The 22,995-nt window shown below is 38.7% G+C and overlaps 1 protein-coding gene across 1 annotated transcript in view; it reads left to right on the top strand.

Moving 5' to 3' along the window:
* Positions 1–1,134: 1,134 nt before the first annotated feature.
* Positions 1,135–22,995, top strand: part of LOC306665941 (uncharacterized protein) — a 158,677-nt gene continuing 136,816 nt past the window's right edge. Inside the window, exon 1 of the mRNA XM_079147604.1 lies at positions 1,135–1,179. The gene's annotated coding sequence lies outside the window, so the exon portion shown is untranslated. The remainder of the gene's footprint in view (positions 1,180–22,995) is intronic.

Below are 22,995 nucleotides of genomic sequence, written 5' to 3'. Positions count from 1 at the left end.
AGATATTCATAGATTAAGCAAAATGGAAAGCAACGAGATGCACTCTATCCTGAAACACCTGTGCTTTAGCAGATCAGGAGCTATGGTAGGTAAACCAAATCTACGGATCATTTCTTGGTAGTCATTTCAGCTTTCTGTCAAGTAACGATTGAATAAAGTAAGCAACTCATAAGAAAAAGCTACCAAATTATAATTTAAATGCCTACAAAAATATGTGAGATAATTCAAAGCTCTCATGTTTTTTCAAGAGTTTTGGCACTCTTATATTTACTTAGGAGTGCAATGATTAAAAAATGCCTGTACTGAATGATCTGATCAGAACTGCTTTTATTGTTGTAAGAGCTACAGAGACTTAGAAAGAGAAAATGGACCCAATGACAGGTACTTCAAATTGATGACTGTCAAAACTGGATTTTGTTCTTAAGGTAATCAAATCCATCAATTCCATAATAAAGGAAACAGTTTTGGTGTGTTCACTAGGGATTTGATGACACATGGACTTCAGCTGGCTCTCTCTCTAAGGTTTTCCTGGTTACTGCATCCTGCCAACCCCAAACAAACTTCTGCAGTTGCAAAATGTTCCAACTCCAGAGTGGTGCTAAGACTTGTATGAACGGATATCAAGCAATTTCAAATACTTGGCGTCTTACAAGTGATAATTAAGATCATGTAAAAAAAAAAAAGGAAAGCAGAGTATTAATATAACTGTCTTATAAATGCAAGCCACACCTAATTTTTTATGTTTCTAGACTTATGGTTTTCAAATTACTTTTTCTCTTGAAGATTTTGTAGTGACATCTTCCAGGAGATCCCTATATATTAAACAGGTAAAAGCTGAGCTGATTTGCTGGGAAAGGGAGGAAAAGGTTAGCTCTTTCTCTCCCACTGCCAGGTAAGTGCTCTACCACTGAGCCACAACCCCAACCCTAACTGTACTTTTTTATGATCAATGATTCTACATCATCCTGGGGGAAGTGTCCATGGTCCCAGGTGAACTTTCTATTTGCTCTTAATAAATACTTAATTTTTTTCATTTATTAATTTCTCTAACAAGGGAAATAGTCCAAGTGATCATTCTATGAAAGCAAAATCAACTGTTTGGAGACCTGGAGAACTTGAAGATTATTCACAGAATACATCTTACTTGGAGGAACTGGAGAAACATCGATTTTCAGTTTGGTGAGTAACTGTATCCTGTCTTTTAAAAATTAAATTTAAAAGCATTGAATCAAACAAGTTTTTGTTCTTTCTCTTCTCTTATTATTTATTTAATCAACAAAAATGATTGTGGATTTGTTGTAGTCTACAGAATATGTATCCTGACTTGGAGATGTTTGTAGTCCAAAGAGGGGTATGGATATGCAAAAACATTAATCTGGTGAAATAAGAATATTTTTTTAATTGCACGAAATGCCACATGCACACATAGGAGTAAAGATGGTCATGTTCACTAGAGCATGAAGAAAGGGTCTCTGAAAAAGTTTGAGCCAAGTCTTAGAGAGAAGTTCGCAGTAAAGAAATGGCAGCCCTGGTGTGGGCAGACCCAGATGGAATTGGGAGGCTTGGTGAGGTTGATACGTGCAGGAAACCTTACCTCACTGGAAATCTAAGCAGGTTGTGGGTGCTGCTCTCTCTACCTGGAGGTGTGTGTCTGGGTGTGTTTGTTTATGTAAATGCATGGAAACAAGCATGAAAAAAGGTGTAAAAGAGTGAGGAATGGAGTCTCACAGGGTAAGGAGTAGAGACTTTTGCAATGGTTATTCACCAAAGAACCACAATGGCACTGTGACAGAGGGAGTGTCCTCGGGTAGGAGAAGAAACAGAGTAGCTGATCAGAGTCATCTGTTCCCATACTGCCTCCTTGCTACCCCAAATTAGTTCCCTGAATGACTTCCCAATGGGCGATTTATTTGCCCTATTGCTTGGTTCTCATGGTTTGTACCCACTCCTCCATCTTGGATCCACTGCATGGAGGTCATGGTACCAGCTCAAACCATACAGACACATTTTTTAACCACTCCTACTGGCCTTAAATTTAGAGGCCGCCCCATTTTCACCAATGCTTTCTGGAAGCAGCTAGAATATGGAATCCAGACTAAATAGTGAGTTGTTTTCTGGACCAAGTGAAGTAGGTCTTTGGAGGAGTCCCAGAGCCCAGGTAAGAAACATGCATGCTTCTTCCAGGAAGAAAAATATACGAGAGATGCTATTTGAAAATACTGATATGTCCCCTGCTCTTTAGAAACTCTCCATTTGTGATAGTCTGTAAGGGGACGGCGATGGGTACAGAATGTGTTCAATTCAATAAAATATTCGCCAGGAGAGAGGACCAGATACCTACTACAGTGTGCAGAAGGGAGGGCTGGAGCTTCTGTTGAGCACGTTCTGAGTTCCTGATCCCTATTTGAGGTTCAGGAGAACTAGAGAACCAGCTCCATTGATTCCCAGTTCCTGCATTTTCTCTACTCTCCAGTCTTTCTCTGGTGACTCGGCTCTCTAATTGCCCTTCAGGAATGACCTTTTAGAGTCCAGAGCATATAATCTTAACAATGCCATTTTTATTTTACACGTAGAATTAAAAAGGCTGGTGGTTTCCCCAGGATCCCAGAGTTTCAGCTCCAAATCGCTCCTTAAAGTACAACTCCTGGGTAATGTTCCTCCAGTAGGCTTCCCATGATGCTCTGAGGTCAGGACCAGGGGTGGCAAGTGTAACTCCTGGGGCCAAATCCTGTCCTTCCTCTATTTTTGTCAATAAAGTTTTTTATTGACTGTTTTCACCTACCATGGTAGAATGGAGAGTTTGGAACAAAGACAATGTAGCCCACCAATCTTAAAATATTTGCTTTCTGGCTCTTTACCAAAAAAGTTTACAAACCCCTGCTCCACACTGACTTAGAAGCTTCTGTGCTCTTCTATTATGACAATACTTGTATTTTTAAAAGTCATTTTTAATTGATGAGTAATAAGTACATATCTTTATGCTATATAATGAGATGTTCTGGTATATATATATATTTATATATATATTTATATATTTGAAATATATATTTATATATTATATATATATATTTACACACACAAAATACTGTGGAAAAGCTAAATTAAGCTCTTTAGCATTTGCATTGCTTCATATACTTACCATTCCTGCTTTTGTTAAAATCATTTAAAAACTACACTGTTCACAGTTTTCAAGTAGACATTACATTCTTACTAATTATAGTCTCCATCTTTAATTGTAGTCACCATGTTGTACAAGAGATCTCTTCAACTTATTCCTTCCAACTGAAAGTTTTTGTACAGCCTACTTCCGCCCCAGTCCATGGTAACCACCTTTCTACCCTGCTTCTATGATTTAGATGTTTCAGATTCCACCCATAAGTGAGGGCATGCACTTTTTTAAATTACTGTGCCTGTCTTAATATCCTCCAGATTCATCCATGCTGTCACAAATGACAGGATTTTCTTTTGTTTTTATGGAGAAATTTTATTCCATCATGTATATATATACTGTGTTTTCTTTATCCATTCATTCATCAATGGACATTGTGTTGATTCCATATCTTGGCTATTGTGAATAATGCTGCAGTGAACAGGGGACCCTCGTGTTATTTTTAAGATATTTATATGTCACTCTCTCTCACCAACAAGGCTCCTTATACATTTTCATCATCAGCTGCTGCATGCTGAATGACTGACAGCATAGGGTCTTGCAACAACCATTTTATTTGCTTACAATTTTGAGGGTTCTTTATTCAAGCAAGATACATCAAACAAAGCTGTTCTGTTTTTCAAAATAAGTCTCAGAGACAGTCAGAGAAGGAAGACTCCACCTCTTATTACTTATTACTCATCAATTAAATGGAAAGGTAACATTATCAAAGAGCATGCTGGGATGGAGGGTGTGATGTGGCTATCTTTGGTAACCTAATGTACCACATTTTCCTTCATTGATTTCTCTGTGTGTGGCTTCCAGTATAGAACTGAACAAATATTTATGAAACAGAACTTGCAAATTAAAAGAAAATAAGTAGGCTTTGTAGGGAGACCTACCTGTGTGTGAATTCCAGTTTTGACACTGCTGTGTGATCCTGGGCAACTTGTTTGAACTGAATCTGTTTTCTCTTGTATCAAACTGGAAAACTAATGTCTGTATTGTGGGATTTGATAATTATTGTGACAGTTGAAACATAATATGCACCAGATATCCTTCCTGTACAGAGACTAGTACATATAAATTTTTAATAAAGACAGCTATTATTATTAGCATTAGTAATATTACATTTCAAGGAAATGCCTTTTTCTATAGGTTAAAACAGAGGACTTGTTTTGGTGTGGGTCTTAACTGTTCTCCAAAGAACCATATGCTAACACTTAGTCATATGGTATAAATAACCATTATACATGTTGCTATTGGCAGCTTTAGGAGGTGGAGACCAGTAGAAGGACATGAGGTCATGTGAGGTGCCCTGGAAGGGGATATTGGGACTCTGACCCCTTTCCTCTTGCTCTGTTTGGATTCTGGTCATCATGAGGTGAGCAACCTCCTCCATTTTGCACTACACCATGATGTACTGTATAGCCACAGTGCCAAGTGGCCATGAAATGAACCTCTGAGAACATGAGCCAAAATAAATATTTTCTCCTGTAAGATGTTTATTCCAGGTATTTTGTCACAGCAATGGAAAGCTATCTAACACAAACACACAGGCCACTCTACGATGATTTCTCCCTTTCCACATCCACCTTCCTTTCTGTGTTTCAGACTCACTGAATGTTTTAGGACACGAAATTGCAAATTCCTTGCAGTTCCTACCTCCTTTATCTGGAGTATTCTCACAGTTCTTAGTTGGTATGGTTTGCTCTGGGTCTCAGAATCATTTTTACTTCTCCAGAAAGGCCTTTCTTGACTACTGTACATAAAATAGGATCCATTCCCATTGTGGTTATTGACTTTCTTGTCACTTTATTTGTTTCCTTTGATGTCCTTACCACAGTTTATAGTAAGCCTTTATATTTGTTTTTATTTACTCAGTTCCGTTACCTCTTCCTCCACAGAAGTTATAGTACAAGTCCCTTTGGTCTAGTCACATCTGGGTCATCAGCACCAAGCTGTAGAGTACTGGGTATCTAATATGATCAGTAAATACTTATTGAACAAAAAATCAAATAAATGAGTGAATGACGATTTCTCTATTTCCATATTTTTATGGGGCATTATAATTGTATACAGTGGTGAGATCTGTTGTGACACATTCATACATGAATGGTCATTTTTTTATCCCTCAGCCTGACTGGCATAACTATTTATTTACTTCTCATCTCTTTCTTCTCTTGAAATGGCTACCATTAAAAAAAAAAAAAAAAAAAAAAAAAAAAAAACAGGTAATATGGAATAATTAGCTACTATTTATACATTTCTTTGAAAACCAGGGCTGAGGATATGGGGACTGCTCAGACCTCTATAAACTTGTTTTAAATAGTCTGAGATACAATCCTTACAATTTCCTTGATGTTTTATTAGAGCTAGTAAATCGTTTATTGGGGCAACCTTTACCTAGATGCTTTCTAAATCCCCATAAAATGCATTTAACACAGAATACTGTACTCCCCAGCTTCAAAGATACATGACGTTGGGTGGGAGGTATTTGCTCTAGTGAAGAAAGTTAAATGTATGTATTTTCTTTCTCCCTGACTTATGTACTCCATTGCACATCCTAACTCACTCTTATCCCACCCCAGCTACTCATTTGAGTCTGCTCATTTCAGTAAATTCAGGAGATTGGTTTTTCATCATTGTTGTTTGTTTTCAGATATACATGACAGTAGGATGTATTTTAGCATATTATACACACATGGCGTGCAACCCATTCCAATATGGATCCCATTCTTGGGGTTGTACATGATGTGGAGTTATAGTGGTTGTGTATTCATATATAAGTTATGTGGGATTCATTCTACCATCTTTCCTATTCTCATTCCCCCTCCCTTCCCTTCATTCTCCTTTGTCTAATCCAGTGAACTTCTATACTTCCCCTCCCTACTTCCCCTTGTAATGGATTAGCATCCACATATCAGAGAGAATATTTGACCTTTGGTTTTTTGGGTTTGACTTATTTCACTTAGCAGGATATTCTCCAGTTCCATTCATTCACTGGCAAATGCCATAAATTAATTCTTCTTTATGACTGACTAGTACTCCCATATATATGTGGGAGTACTATATATATATATATATATATATATATATATATATATATATATATCACATTTTCTTTATCCATTTGTCTGTTGAAGGGCATCCATAACTTTACTATTGTGAATTGAGTTGCTATAAACATTGATGTGGTTGCATCACTGTAGTATACTGATTTTAGGTCCTTTGGGTGTAAGCTGAGGTGTGGGATAACTAGGTCAAATGGTGGTTCCATTCCAAGTTTTCTAAGGTCTCATCTCCATACTTCTTTCCAGAGTGGTTGCACCAATTTGCACTCCCACCAGCAATGTATGAGTGAATCTTTTCCCCCAAATCTTTAGCAAGATTTATTATTACTTGTATTCTTGATAATTGTCATTCTGACTGGAGTGAGATGGAACCTTAATATGGTTTTAGTTTTCTAATTTTAGTTTTCTAGTTTTAGTTTAATTAATTTCTCTAATTGCTAGAGATGTTGAACATTTTTTCATATGTTTGTTAATCAATCACATTTCTTCTGTGAAGTGTCTGTTCAGTTCTTTTGCCCATTTATTGATTGGGCTATTTGGATTTTTGGTGTTAAAGTTTTTGAGTTCTTTGTATATCCTGGAGATTATCTATCTGAGGTGCAGGTGGTAAAGATTTTCTCCCATTCTGTAGGCTTTCTGTTCACATCCTTCATTGTTTCGTTTGCTGTAAAGAAGCTTTTGGGTTTGATTCCCTCCCACTTACTGACTCTTGATTTTACTTCTTGTGCTTTAGGCATCTTATAAAGAGAGTCAGTTCCTGTTGGATAGTTGGGCCTACTTTCTCTTGTAGTAGGCACAGGGTCTCTGGATTAATACCTACATCCTTGATTCACTTTGAGTTGAGTTTTGTGCAGGGTGAGAGATAGAGGTTTAATTTCATTTTGCTACAAATGGATTTCCAGTTTTCCCAGTACCATTTGTTGAAGAGGCTATCTTTTCTCCAACATATGTTTATAGCACCTTTGTCTAGTATGGAATAACTGTGTTTATGTGGGTATGTCTCTGTGTCTTTTATTCTGTTCCATTGGTTTTCAATTCCATTTTTGTGCCAATACCATGCTATATATATATATATATATTTTTTTTTTTTTTCTTTTTTTTAACCTCTAGCTCTGTAGTATACTTTAATGTCTGGTACTGTGATGCCTCCTGCTTTACTTTTCTTGGAAAGGATTGTTTTGACTATTCTGGGCCTCTTATTTTTCCAAATTAACTTCATGTCAATTGTTAAAGCTTTAAGAAATCACTGTTTCCATTTGTGTTTCAATGCATAGGATCTTTAGCTCATCAAATGCAAGTTCATTTCATTTGCAGGTGGTAATAGTTTCTAAAATGCTTCCAAAATATAATTTGAAGACTGCTATACATTTTCCCTTCAATCGGATACTCAACTAAGTTGACCTCTGTGTGAAAAAAAGTATTATTCCTGCATATGTCACTCTAGTTGGCCCTCTTCCAAGTCACATAATTGTAGGTGATAGTCCTCTGGGTAGTTCCTGGTGGGATCTGCATCATGGCTGTCTCTTCTGGTCTGTAAGGCTTGTGATCACAATATGTTTGCATTTATTTTCTTTCAGATATGTCCTTGAGTGATAGGTTGGCTAACTTTTGCCCACATTTTCAATGATATTAGATCTCCAAGATATCCCCTGATACTTTTGTAAATTGCAAGCTCTTACTAAACATGCGTTCAAGTCATACATGAAAAATGAGGGTTCTCTAACAATGTGGGAATAGGTAATAGAACCTTCTGTAGAAAAGATCCATAGTGCAAAACTTGAAGCTGACTTTAAATGTTCTGGACCTGTTTGCCTTGTGGGTTTTGTGTCTTCTTGTTGGACATAATTTTTTTCCCAAAAGATCCCACTCCTCTTGTTTTTTGATAATAGAACTACCCCACCCCCTACCCACATACATATTCCACGGAATTGCTGTGATATATGTTAGACTGTTATGATCATTTCAATGGATCCAGGCATGGGCCATGATCTGAGACAAGCCACCGAGTTCTTTCCTGGGATTTTATATTTTGTTACTAGAAATAAAAATTAATTCTTCTCTCCAGGGAATGATTTCATTTTGATGCTTTCTTTGGTCTTGACAACCTTTTCTTCTAGTTATATTTTCCTTACCTCTTCTTGTTAATAGCTACTATTGACAATCAGGAAACCAGAAGATGTGGAGGTCTCATTGATACTTCGTAGGTGACACATATATATTCTATTCTAATTCTATTCTATGGATAATAAAATTTTGAAAAGGGTGGGTCATGGGAACCTTATGGCAGCTATGATTCTATAATGGATAAAATTAATCATAGGCACACATGAACATACATACAGTAGCCCCCAATGTGCTTTTATACCTTCCATGGTCTCAGTTACTTGCAGGAAACTGTAGTCCAAAAATATTAAATGGAAAATTCCAGAAGTAAACAATCCATACATTTTAAATTGTGTGCTCTTCTGAGTAGTGTGATAAAATCTTGCACCACCTGTTCCTTCCAGCCCAGGATGTGAATCATCCCTTTGTCTGGAGCATCCACAATGCACACATGGCCCACAGTCAGTCACTCAGCCACCCCAATTACCAAGTTGCCTGTTGCAACAGTACTGGGTTTATGGTCAAGTAGCGCTTACCTAGTAGCCTTTAAGATCACTTCACCTCATCTCATCACCCAGACACTGTATCATATGGTAGTGTCACAAAAAGAGCAAGAATATAGTATAAGGTATTTTGAAAGAGAGAGAGAATCCACATCCACATAACTTTTATTATATTATATTGTTGTAATTATTCTAATTATTAGTTATTGTTAATCCCTAACTGTGCTTATCTTATAAATCAAACTTTCTCGTAGATGTGTAGCTCTCGGAAAAAAATGAAATTGTATAGATTTTGGTTCTATGCACAGTTTCAGGCATCTACTGGGGGAATCTTTGAATGTATTCCCTGCAGAAAAGGGGAGACGGTTGTCTTTCAGGTCAAAAAAGATATTGTCCACTAAGAAGCTTTACTTTAATCTTTTCCTAGGAGAGCAAGGACTTTAGGGAGGAAGTTGGCAATGTCCATTCAGTTAATGACATAAATAACCACTCATTTGCCTGCTTAAACAGGGCTATAGAATCCATCGCCTGTGGAGTGAATCGGGTTCCCTGCTTCCTAATGAAGCAACTTCATCTTTCTATAGTGATTTCTCCCAGGATGTAAGCCAGATTATGTATTAAGTACCTCTGAAAGTTGTGCTAATGAGTGTTGGAAAGCTGGAGATGTCACTCCAGTGGTTTAAAGAAGTTAACACAGTTTTCAGAGGTACCTAACTCCCAACTGGGGAGAATATTCAGTAACAAGACAACCTTAAAATGTTTCCATTACTATTCAAATGCAACGAGGTGGGTAAACAACCAGAGAGTCCCACGCTTTTAGAGCAGGAAGGGGTCTTGGGGATGATTTAGTTCAGCCCTGTCAATTTACACAAGTTCTATAAAGCTGAGATCTATAGAAGTTCAGTGACTTGCCTTAGGTCATGAAGCTAATAAGCAGTGGAAATGGGGCTGGAACCCACTTCCTTTCCATGTCAATCCATCTCAATTGTAAAAAATAAATTCTCCCAAGAACAATGCTAGCCTTTTTTTAGAGTTTCCTGTTTCTCCCAATTGCAAATGACTTTGATATTTATCAATACATTGATAAGAAAGTGCTGATTCTTGGGAAAATCCATTTAATGGATTAATGCAAGTTTCTTCCTGCTGCGGAAGTGAGGAGTGGATAGATGCCCAGATGTTTGTAAAATGCACATGTTGCTGGCCACACAGACTGAGGTCTTTTTGTGTTCCTGGCGAGGACTGTATGTGGCTGACCCAAATGTGCTGCTGAGGGAAGGGACGGGTTAACTACACAGGAAAGTTATTCTTTAATAAAAGTGATACACTTTCCTTTTTATAACACACATGTGATTTGACATTGAAATAAAATGCAGATGCTTCTTTGATTGGCGTATTCCCCATTGTGCTTTTCTAAAACACCTTCACATATGGTCTGCCTCATTCCTGAGAAATGACTTGTTGTTTATGTCATACAAACAGAACAGATTGATTTTACAGTGAGTAAGGAGGTTGATGAATTGTACGTTGGAGAGAAATCCTTGTCTCGGCAATCTAAACACTTGAAAATAAATGTTGCCTTTTGGAAAAGGTTCTCATGATACACCCGTGATCCCTTTATTTCATGCTTCTTTTCTAGGGGTTAAATAGATACACACGTGCAATTTCAGCGAACACAAAGGTAGTTCCAGTCACCTCAAAACATAATTTTTCTTTTTGCTATCAAACATATCCTAAGAACTGTAGGGTCAAAAAATGGCAGAGATATCCCAAAAGAATCAATCCCCAATACAAACTTCAAAATTGTATCTGTACTGTAACTGAATCACACATTCCTAATATGGGGGAGGAGAGTAGTATTGTTTCCTTGTTCATCAACTGAATTTTAAATATGAAACTGCTAAGAAACTTTCTTAGGGAAGTTCAACTTTTATTCCTTCACAAATATTCTGTATAATTCACTGAAACGAACACCATGTGCTCTTTCCTTAGAAAATAGTCAAATCACCTCAATTGGTACAGAATTTTACAGTTTATAAGTCTCTGTCTCTCATTTTTTTTTTTTTCCTGTTTGATGCTCACAGCAGCCTTGTGGTACGATACTGTTCTCTCCATGTTACAGAGTATGCAACTGGAATCCAGGCAGACCTGATGGCTTATTTAGCAGCACAGGACTGCTGTTTCTTTGTCACTATCTGGCATTCTTTCCACTACAGCATCACCTCCCCCACCTGCCTTAGATTCAAACACAGACTTTGTGTATTTTGTACCTTTTAATCTATTGAACTTTAAAGTATATCCTTCTGGCATGTCCTGCACAGTTGGGTGGATAGAGAGTAAGGATAAGATGCCATGGAGGAGCTGCTAACTAAGCCAGGTCTTGACTGGTTCAGCAGAGCAAAATACCCATGGAAGTGTATTCTCTACAGTTATTTATCTATGATGCACATTGTTATTTATTGACTGATGTTTTCATCTTATTAGATATGGGTGAGGCATGACCTATTATTTGTCCTGAGAAGGAATCTATCTTGGTGGCTGAGTATAGACTCAGAGGGCCTAAGATCTAAACTCAAAACAAATGTCCTTTATAAATTAAACTTAGACAAGTTTCTCAAACTCTTTGTACCTCAATTTATTTATTGCTAAAATGAAACTAGGAGTATCTGCCCTAATTAGTAAATTGAAACGTGTATATAAAACTGGAGTAACAGGCCTGGGGGTATAATTCAGTGGTAGAGTCTGTGCTTGTTATGTTCAAGGCCCTGGGTTCAATCCCTGGTACTGCCCCCTACCACCAAAAAAATAAAATAAAATAAAATAAAATAAAATAAAATAAAATAAAATAAAATAAAATAAAATAAAATAAATGGTCACAGCACAAAGTAAATGTTCAGAAAATGTTATGAATATTAACTCGCTGAAGCTCCCTCCTCTCTACTATTTTCCACAACAATCTGCTTTTCAGCCTATATATTAAATATTGAAATAATGACTTGCTTGGTTTTTGGAGACAAACATAGTGTTTGTTAGTAACTAAAAAATCTTCATTCAGAAAATAAGATGCTAATGGCAGAAAAGAGGAAACAGAGGAGTAAACACAATGTGTTCACTTTCTATGGATGCCTAACAAATTACACAAACTTAGCAGACTAAAATAGCCCACACATTTAAAAAAAATCATAATTCCTGTAGGCCACATTTCTAGACACAGCTTGGCTGAATTCTCTGCCCAGGGTCTTAGAAGCCTGTGGCTGGGTGTTGTTTTCATCTGGAGTCTCGATTGGGGAGGAATCCCCTTCACACTCATTCAGGCTGTGGGCAGAACGTCTTTCCTTTCAGCTGTGGGGTGGAAACCCTGTCTTTTGCTGGCCATGGCTCGGGGGTGGGGGTGCCCACAGTTCTTAGAAGCCCCCTGCACTTCTGCTCCATGTGGGCTTCTTACCCATGACCTCTTACTCCATAAATTCCGCAAGGGGAGCCTCTCATGTCAGAAAGGGCCAGTCTCTTTTTCAAAGACTTTTATCTGGTTAAGTCAAAATAATCTTCCATTATTTTTCTATCAAAATAGAAGCAAAATTGTTTGTTTCCTCCCGTGAAGGACATAGTGAGTATGGTTGGAGGTCAGAGAGGAGAAGGGCAATCCCCCACTCATGTTATCAAGGCATAAAGAATGGAGGACGATTTGAGGCCTAATTACTTCTGCAAAATCTCTTCACCTTTGCTATTTTCTATTGGCCAGAAGAAAGTCCCCCGCCCCACCCACAGTCCAGGGGAGTGAGCGTGAACCTTGGGGGCTGCTCATGGGGACCCTAGTTTGCCTGCCTCACAAGAAGGATCACACAGGACAGCCTGCCTCTCTGCTGTCACTGTAACAACAGCTCCACATGGAAGATGCCAATCCAGTTTGCCTTTTAGCTCCCTGTGTGGACCCAGTGACCCTGGCTGATGTCCCTTGGTCTGACTCCTGGGCGCCACGTGCACCCGTCTGCCTCTCAGAGGACGCCGCAGATTCACCCTTCTCCCTTTAAGCCTCGATGGTGTGACCATGGGCCAGCATTTTCCTTTCTAACCTCTTCCCTGCCTATACCCATGATCTCCCTTATGGTTTGATTTTTATTCAGCTTCTTTGGTCCCGAGTTTCCTGTCTGCTTTTGGTAGTGCTGTTGCTGTTCTAGGAACTGACTCTGAAAGCTGTTCCCTAACAGGATTCATTCCTAGTCTTCTTTTCCTTTCCTACACAAGCAGTTATAACGACTTTGTTAAATGGTCTCATTTTCTGGACCTCAGAGTCCACTAGATTCTGAGACTAAGAAGAAGGACACCACCCTTTCACTCACTCACGGCCACGTAAGCAAAATTAAAATGTGGGTTGTAGTTGCCTTGACAGCCACTGGGGTTGTTCAAAGATTTGCTCTCTCAAATTTCCCTTTTATGGAGAAGCAGACTGTGCTGAGTTGGGCACTGTCGGCTGTACCCCAGCATGGATCTTCTCCCCGGTATTCTTACTTGTGACACTGCCTCCAGTCATCGAAGGTGGCAGACCCTTTCTCAGTCTCTCATACACTCTGGGCATCAGGTACCTGGTTCTTGCCACTGATGGAAGAAGACACCAGCTTGGATTTCTTTTCATTTCTCATTCCTTTTCACTTGGGTCATCGTTATACAGACTTGATGCTAGAAGCTTCTGCAGACCTCCTGCATTATGACAGGAGGACACTGGGAGAGAAATTCACCCAGCACCTGTCGTGTTAAGCCAGTGCTTAGCACCTGCCTTTACCTATTTCAAAGTTTCTTTTATATGAGATAATTAAGTGCACTGTGGTTCAAAACTCTTTGAGGAGCATTTTGTTGCTGCTAGCTGATAGCCATGTTACAGAGACAATTAACCTGCATCAATGTGCTCCTGATGTGGCGGACCCCCATATGCACGGAGAAGCAGGTGTTCATTCTTTCCTTCTTCTATTTTCTGGACACATAAGAATCTTTCCATATTGTCTGGGATCCACCAAAGCATAGTGTGTAACTAGTTGCTTTCTAGTTCAATACGATTTGGAAAATGAGCACAGTGTGGTGTCAGAGAGTCTTCTCCATAGCTACCACACTGATTCAGTTGGGGAGATGGAGAATGAGGTGAATAGAATTAATTTAGCCAACTGTCTGGAAACCTAACATGACATCAGTGATAAGATTTAAATATCCAGGAGCCTCAGATTAGGAGTCAGTCCAAATCCAAGCTGCTTGATTTAAATGATGAAAGGGCAGAGCCGAGCATGAAGCAATGTAGGGATTTATTTGATGCAAAAACTCAAATGACCAGTAAAATAGATAATGTTCTGTTGTAATAGTTTGCAAACAGCATCAAGAAAACAATTGAGTGGGTGTATTTTGAGCTTCAGGCATTGTAAATTCTTTCACTCTCATATACTTTATGCCTTCTTTAATAAACTGGAGAGTCTTGGGCCAGCTTCATCGGTGACGGTAGGTGGTCATTCATTTCACAATCCACTAATTTTCATGATTATTCAGTATTTTATGTTACCTAAACTGCTTTGGATTTTGTCTTACTCAAATTGTAATATGGCAATAGCTTATATGATTTCAGAATCATTAATTCAATTGGTGTTTTCAGCGTATGGGAGTAACTCTCTTGTCTCTCCAAATACAAACAAGAACTTAGGGGTTTGAAATGTGCTGATGGTATATAAGATACCTGAAATGTACACTGATGGCAGCATTTACCTAGCATATCTCCTTGAAAAGATGGAGAATGGAAAATTCCTAGGAAGGAAAATAATTGACATCAATTGTAGTCTAATCCTGCCTTCATGGGGACAGATATATATTTGCCTTAAATTCAGTTTTAGTTAAACAACTGAATGCTTATATGATGTGAAACAAATAATAGGGATGAGGTTATGTAAGGTTTTATGACCTTTTTGATTTTAAATTTTCTTTTTGTATGAACATTTATAGAAAATACTCAGGAATATTTTATACGGATGCCTAGTATCGGACTTCATCTCTTGTCCTTTCTTTTTGTCATAGTCCTCCTACCTAAAATCTCAGGCTTGTTGACTACTTCTGACTCAGCTATCACAGAACCCTTATGAGTAATTTTAGGACTCTTCCACTGACAATTTTTCAAGACCAATTCATTGTGGAACATTTTGACACTTATGAAGTTATTTTTCATATTAAAATCAGTGATTCTGTTTTTTAAATTATTATTATCAGTTTGACTCACTAAAATCTTAGGTTAAAATCAATCTATTTAGGATGGAACTGGAGAATATTATGCTAAGCAAAGTAAACCAATCCCAAAGAACCAAAGGCCAAATTTTTTCTCTGATATGCGGATGCTGATTCATAATAAGGCAGGGGCAGGGTGGGTAGGGAAGAATAGAGGTGATTTGGACTAGACAGACCAGATTGAATGGAGAGAAGGGGGTAGCGGGTAGGTATGATAGTAGAATGAGTCAGACATGATTACCCTACGTGCTTATATGATTACATAACCTGTGTAACTTTACATGATGTACCACCAGACAAATAAGAAGTTGTACTCCATCTATGTATGATGTGTCAAAATGCATTCCACTATCATGTATAACTAATTAGAACAAATAAAATATATATATAAATTCTGCAATAAAGAATAACTGAAGTGAAAAAATATTAATCCATTTGTTTATCTTATGTATGTATATGTGTGTGTATGGATGAATGTATCTAGTTTATTGATTCATCTCTCTCAAGATGTAAAAAATACCATTTAGATCAATTATGTATTGAATTACACCTCAGTTTGAACATTACTCACCAACTGCTTATCTGGTTACCCCCGAGGTGATTAGAAGTTGAACACAAACAACACATAGTTCTGCACAAGATGCAGGATGGACACGAGTATTTGTGTCAACCTCTTGGCAACCAAAGACTAAGCAGAACATACTGTTTCCATTGAAGGCCTGGAAATATCATGTGTTAGCCTATTTATGGAGTTGGTAGACAGTACCCTGCTCTCCCGTGTCCAGTTCTTTCCTCCCAGGTACGGAAGACTCAATTGCTGGGGAAATGGTTTTAAATTGGGAAAATCTCAAAGGTGTCAAGGCGTATCATTTGAAAAGTTCAAAGGTTTGTTGCACTAAAAAGGAGAAAATGGATATATATGACAGTCACAGTCTTTGATTAATCAACTGTTAGCTCTTCTGTACTTTCTGCTCTAACACATAGACCCAAAGGTCAAATTATAATCTGTTTTCAAAAACAGCAGTCACTTAACTTCTGCTCCTGGGTTGTAATGGATGGACAAACATTCCCAAGATAACCATGCTCCTATTGGAGCCTCCCAGTTTCCTCCAGGTCCCATTCACTCTGCTGTTGCTGGTCTCCAGGGGACCTGTGGGGTCACTGGCTTCCTTGGTGGTGCTGCTTCTGGGCTGGCTTCTGTGAAGGGGTGATGGTGGTCAGGCCACACTCCTCCTCCTCATCAGTGACCTTTCATAGATTCCTCTTAATACAGTCAGAACCTTATGGGTCTAACACAATGACTAAAAAATTGGGGTCACTGAAGAGAATCAATTAAAAGCTGATTGCTGAATTCAGCTGCTCCCAAGGTTTAAGGAAAAGATCCAACCTCACATGTGAACCATCCATAGAATACTCCCACATGGACACTCTTTACTTCCCAGTCTTGACCTTGATCCTGAGATCTGCCTTGATTTTTCTTCCTGAGAAAGTCTCTGTCATCAACCCTGAGAGTGTCCCAGTGTCCTTTTCTGCTCTCCTTTATGGAAACTACATAGGATTTTTGCCCTATGATCCCCACTTGGTCACTCTAAAGATGGCGTCGGTAGGTGTAGAATGGAACCACAGTGTGGTGTTGACTTTGACCTTCAGAGTGGATTCCTCTCCTTGGACACTGTCAACTTGAGATACACTTTGTCTGCTGTTGTTCCCGATGCTCAGTGAGGAACATTGTCCCAAGTCCACACAAACAGGTTGCATGCATGTATGTGTGTGAGTTGTCATATCAAAGAAATTCTCAGGGCTGGGGTTGTGGCTCAGTGGTAGTGTGCTCGCCTAGCCCGCATGAAACCCTGGGTTCAATCCTCAGCACCACATAAAAATAAAGGTATTGGGTCCACCTACAACTAAAAAATATATTTAAAAAAAAATTCTCAGAATGCAACTAAGGTCATAGTTAGCAAAACAAAGTTTTACTAATTATAATATTGTATTCAGTAATTGCCTGCCCTCAAGGATGATAGCACAGGCACCCCTTTCTTAACAGGGGGAACATGTTCTGAGAATGTGTGTATATACAATCCTGGATGGTGCCACCTAGCACACACTTAGGCTCTGTGATCCATCTCTGCATTTGTATCTCTATCCATCTATATGTGTGTGCATGTGTGTAGAGCCTGTTGCTTTCAGGGCTATGAAGAACAAAACAGCATGAAATTAAATTAAGCACAAGAGAAGTGAATGCCATCGAGCGATGATGAAGTAAACCCATATGAGATAACGAGGGTGCGGCTGGTATCACAAGCCATGCTGTTTTTGCAGTGAAAAACTTTTTCATGTACATGGTAGTATACTCTAAAATGATGGTCAAAAGTATAGCTTAGTCAATCTGTTAAACAATTATGTAGTTGTTTTTATCATTATCAAGGATTTGCCATGTGTGTCATTGTATGTGTTGGACTTTTGTATGACAGGCAGCACAGTAAATGTGTTTACACCAGCATGAGCACAAGCAGGTGAGGAATGTGTACGTCACGATGTCATAGCAGCTATAATCTCACGAGGCAATCAGTGCTTCAGTTCCCTTGTATTCATACGGGACCACCGTCCTACGTGTGTTCTGTTCTCGACAAGAAGAGTATCATCATGAAGCACATGGGGGTAATTTGTAATTCTGGGTCTATCGAGAATTTGCAGTGCTGGGCATGACAACACCAGTTCCTGCAGGTGACTCTTCATCATCCTCTTCTCAATTTAAGCTCCAAATCTCTCAGTACTTGAGAAGTTTGACCCATTAAAATAGCAGTCACTTACCGATGTCATGTTCAGCTACATCAAAATCCAGATGTGACATTGCAGCTTTTCTTTACCTGATACTCAGGATTGTAGGTAGGTAAGATATCTTTATTCTTGCATCGCTGTGCAGACTGTGGGCTCAAGTTTGGAGCAGGAGGAGTTAGACTTCATCCCACGATAAATCTAGCCCTACTTTTAAAACAATTATTGCCATCCTTCTCTTATGTAGACAAGAACCAACCATGTGCCTCTTCATAGTTTCCCATTGTTTGATGACAATTCATAAATATTTACAAAATGCATCAGTAGACTTGATTTGGAGAGAACATTAACCTGTGAATATGCCTATCAGAGGACATCCTGTTATCAACTCATTTCCTAATAATAGTAAAAATTCAAATTCATTTTCTTTTGACCATGGTACTTCTGTCACTCCCCTTCACACACTTAATTTGAAATGGCAATGTGCTCCCAAATCAAACCAGTCCCTGTCTATTATGGTTTGGATGTGAGATGTCCCCCAAAAGCTCACATATGAGATAATGCAAGAAGATTCAGAGGAGAAATGACTGGGTGGTGAAAGTCTTAACCCAATCAGTGAAGTAATCCCCTGATAGGGATTAACTGAGTGGTAGGGTGTGCTGGAGGAGGTGGGGCATTAGGGGGCGTGGCGTTGGGGTATATATTTTGTAAATGGTCAGTGGAGTCTCTCTCTGCTTCCTGACCACCATGTAAGCTGCTTCCCTCTGACACACTCTTCCGCCATGTTGTTCCTGTCTCACCTGGAGCCCTGAGGAATGGAACCAGCTGTCTATGGATTGAGACCTTTTAATCCGTGAGCCCTTAAATAAACTCTTCCTCATCTGCAGTTGTGCTAGTTGGGTCATTCAGTCACAGCAGCAATAAAGCTGACTAAAACAGTGTCCCATGGTCTTGCCCTGTAACATCTCAAGCAAGCCTCTTCTTTCTTCATTCCTTTTTGTGATTGAATTATTGTGATGGCCATATTAATGTTTTTAAATCCTGCAGATAACATGTTAGGAATATTTAGTAGTAGTGTATTCCAAATATTAAAGAGGCACAGTTGGTTGACATGGCCAATGAGTCATGTGACACAAACCTGCCTGAGAACTGAGCTATGATTGTGCCCAGATTTTTACAGATGTGGGTTCTCTTACAAGAACACAGGTGGAAGAATTTCTTTTTACATTTTTTTTCCTTTTGGCTCTTTGGGAGACACATTTGTTGCACCCTGTGGAGCTAAAACAAGAGAATTGGGCTCAATAATAGTAAATCTTAAATTTATTCTTATCTTGGGTACCTTTCTGATTCTGGCTGATAGCAGATTGGAGTCAAGGGAATAACTGAAGAACAGCAGTTCTCAGGATATTTTAAATTAAAGTTATTTGGGGATTTATCAGGCTTTGGAAGTCTCCTCTGGATAATTCAGTTTATGGGTTTGGGGATAGAGATTTTTACTCTTATTTTTAATTTGATTTCTGACCTTTCTCTTCTCTCCCCTGTCCCCAAATAAGTCAATTTTAATTTTGTTCCTAAGTAGGTAAAGTAATATTTGCTCCCAAGTAAGGTACATTTTGCAAGCCAAGCAGTTTGAAACAACAGGCTTGGCTTATTTGAGGGTTTTGCCTGAAACACAATTTTGCCCTTTTTAATCTGTGTATTTCTCACTACTCTATCCCTCTCCCCCATCCCAACTCCCCCTCCCCCTAGTGCCTAGTGCCTAGTGTTGAATAGGCACTGTTCAACAACCTTTTCATCCCTATTGACCAGCTCTTATTTCAAGTGAACCCCATCCTCCTCCATCATGTAGTTTTTTAATATGTTGACATCAACATGTGATTACCATGTACTGGCTTCATTGATTCTCTACTTACTACTTTGTCTTCTTTGGCTTCTAAAATATCAAGAAGCAGCTGAGACCCAAATCTCAATACCTCCTGATTTCTAGACATACAACAAATGCTAACTCTTTATTAGGACTTAAAAGGCAAAAGGCACCGACCTCCACCAAATCATCTTCCTACTCTGAGAAATTTTTCTCAGATCATTTTTGCAAATGGTTTCCGCTGTGGTACCCATTCAAAAGTTTGCAATCTATTTGTTTCCTTTGTTCTTAAATTTGAATGTCCTTGTGTTTCACATGTGGTTTCATAAAAGGCATTAGGCTATAGATATCTTTCTGTCTCTTGTGTCTTTTACTCAGCCCTGTGTTTTCAAGGCTATCCATTTGATGCATGTAATGTTCTCAAGGAAGTGTGATGTGTGTGCTGTGCTAATAGATTCCAAGAGTTGTGCACTGTTTCATGTGGACATTTACTTCTTTTTGGACCTCTTCCAAAAAGATTGGTAGACTACTACTTCCAGTATCACTGTTGAAAATGATGTCCCTTTAAAGTGCCATGTGAGAATTTCTCTGAGAAATACATCCAAGATTAGGATTACTGAGTCATGAGGTACAACTGTGCTTCCTTTGACTGAGTAGCTGCGAAATGACTGCCTGAGTCTTCCACCCCCAGTTGTGCACAAGGGTCCTGTTTTCCCACATACCCTCCCACAGACAATTTTCAAATTGCTCTACTTCAAGTGACATCTCATTATTGTTTCATTTTGCATTCTTTAACTGCAGATGAGTTTGAGTATCCTTTTATTTACCTACTGTAGTTCGAGTTTCTTCTTTCATGAATAGGTTGTTTACACATTTTGGTCTTTTTCTATGAAATTTTCTGAACTTTTCATGTTAACATGTGGAAATTTCTGGTAAATTCTAGTACTTTTACCTTGTTCGTATGTGATTTTGCCAGTACTTTTTCTCAATCAGTTATCAACCTTTTCAATATCTTTTCTCAATCACCCATCTATTAATTTTTCTATGGAACCTTATTAAATTGAAATCCTTCATTGTAATGTTACCTAATTCGTCACTTTTTTACCTTACAGTTTATGCTTTTTTGAAATGTGCTTAAAAACATTCCTTTGCACCCTATGCCATAAAAATAGTCTCTTCTTCTAGGTTTATATTATTATTTGCATTTACTATATCAATCCATTTGAAGTCTACTTAACCCAGTTCTATTATTAATCTTCACACAAACCTTTTATATCTACTAAAGAACTTGTCTTTTGCTTATTATATAGATGAGGAAATGAGACTCAGAAATTTAAATTCCTTGCCTCATAACATAAACAAGTAAGAGAGTCACAATTCCCACCTGGGTTTCCTAATCTCAAAATTCCCAAGTGGTCTTTCCTCCATACCCTCTGCAGAAGTCCCTGTCTATGCCACAGTCTCCCTGAAAGTAGAGGCCATGCACGGTCCTGCTTCTATCCTCAGCATCACCGAGCACAATGACAGCATGTGCAGTTGCTCCCTCTCTGTGTGTTGGAGCTGCTCTCTGTCCTTTTACCCTCTGTAGATTACCATAAAAAGTTGTAGAACTGCCTTTTCATCCATTCTGCTGACAGGCCCTTTTCCCAAAGTGCTGCCATCTGATGAGATTGGCCCTTGCATCTGAAGGCTGGACACAGTCCAGGGCTCCCTGGAAGAGATCTGCCACCACCATTTGACTTGGAGAGTAGTACTTCGGTGGCTCTCCTGGAAGAGGTCCAGTAACTAACGGGAACATCAATGATGGGTTCAAATCTGGGACACATTAAGGTAATTGTGTGGACACGACCATTTTGGAGACCTGGATTTTCATGTCTATCTTACTGCTGCATCGTTGTCATGTCCTGACTGACAAGTTTTCTGATGGTGCATTTGAAAGCTTAATGAGAGCTGTTGTCTCCTTATCCAACTGTGCATTGCTGGAGTGGGTACTATGGAGGAAATTCAGTTCCAGACTTTGGTTTTCTGCCATGGATGACAGTTTTGGAGGCCTCTGTGAGTTTTCCAGGTGTTGGCTGTGTCTGACCTAACTTTCTGCCAGCTCATAATGCAATGTGGCTCCAGTAGGGAAACTAGCAACCCATCTCAGAGCCTGCTTGCTCCTGTATTTCAGCACAATCGTCAGCATTTGTCTGGAAGATTGCCTTAGAGGTTTTAGTGGTGGTTGACTATCTAATGGGAAAAACAAAGCTGTCCATGAGAACAGAGTTTAATTTTTATGATGATGCTTTGAGCTTTGGTTGTATTATTAGTTGAGAGTAGTGCAGGGGAAAAATCAAATGAACAGAAAGTATCAGATCAAAGTGTATATGACCTTGTGAAATGGATCTCAGCTCTAAAACCTTGTGGCAATGCTGATTCAGCCTTAGATGTCAGGGATAACTAGGAATTGGAAGCCAACAGGACAGGTCGGACTGAGAAGTCTAGAACTTTGTTTCGGAAGAACTGTCAAATCAAAAGGAAGATTGTGTACTTGCTTATTCGTAAATACAACATGAACTTAATTATGAACATCAACTTTGGTCTGGATGCTGGCGATACAGAAATACAACAGAAGCAACCACGGCCACTAAGACATTAGCAGTTTACCTGGCGCTACTAAGCATTATTATGGGGTAGTCTGTTTTGCAGAGGTAGTAACTAAAAGTTGGGGAAGTTAAATAACTCATTGACGTTTACTCACCGAGTAACTACGAAATCTAGAAATTGGTTCCAGTCCTTCTATTTCTATCATTGTGCAATGGTGCAACTACCAGGTGACCTAACCATAAAGAAATCAGAGGAATAGATTAAAAAAAAAAAAAAAAAAAACATTGTTCACTGGGGATACAGTTTTAAGAAAGGATACCGATTTATTGAGGAAGCAAAAGATAGCATTTTCTAGTGGGAAATAGAGCAGTAGGTACAAGACCAGAATGAATCCCATAGTAACAGTCTTTATACCAAGACAGGGAATATCCCTTTTTGTTCTTTTATTATATTTTCCCTTCTTGGGGCAGCCTTGGTTTTGGGGTTGGGGGTGTGAATGGTGATGAACCAGGTCAGGGGATTTTAATGATGCTCAACTACTAAGTTTAGAAAGCTAGGTTTAGAAAACATGGAGCAAGCTAGATAATCTTATCCTCTGTGTAGTTTGTTTTGAATAAGTATATTTTTGAATGACTTCCTCAACGTCTTTGGATACAGATTTAATAGAATAAATACTGTTATCACATCAGC

Source organism: Sciurus vulgaris, assembly GCF_902686455.1.
Source record: "Sciurus vulgaris genome assembly, chromosome: 7".
NCBI lineage: Eukaryota > Metazoa > Chordata > Mammalia > Rodentia > Sciuridae > Sciurus > Sciurus vulgaris.
This window is presented reverse-complemented; position numbering and strand designations above follow the sequence as displayed.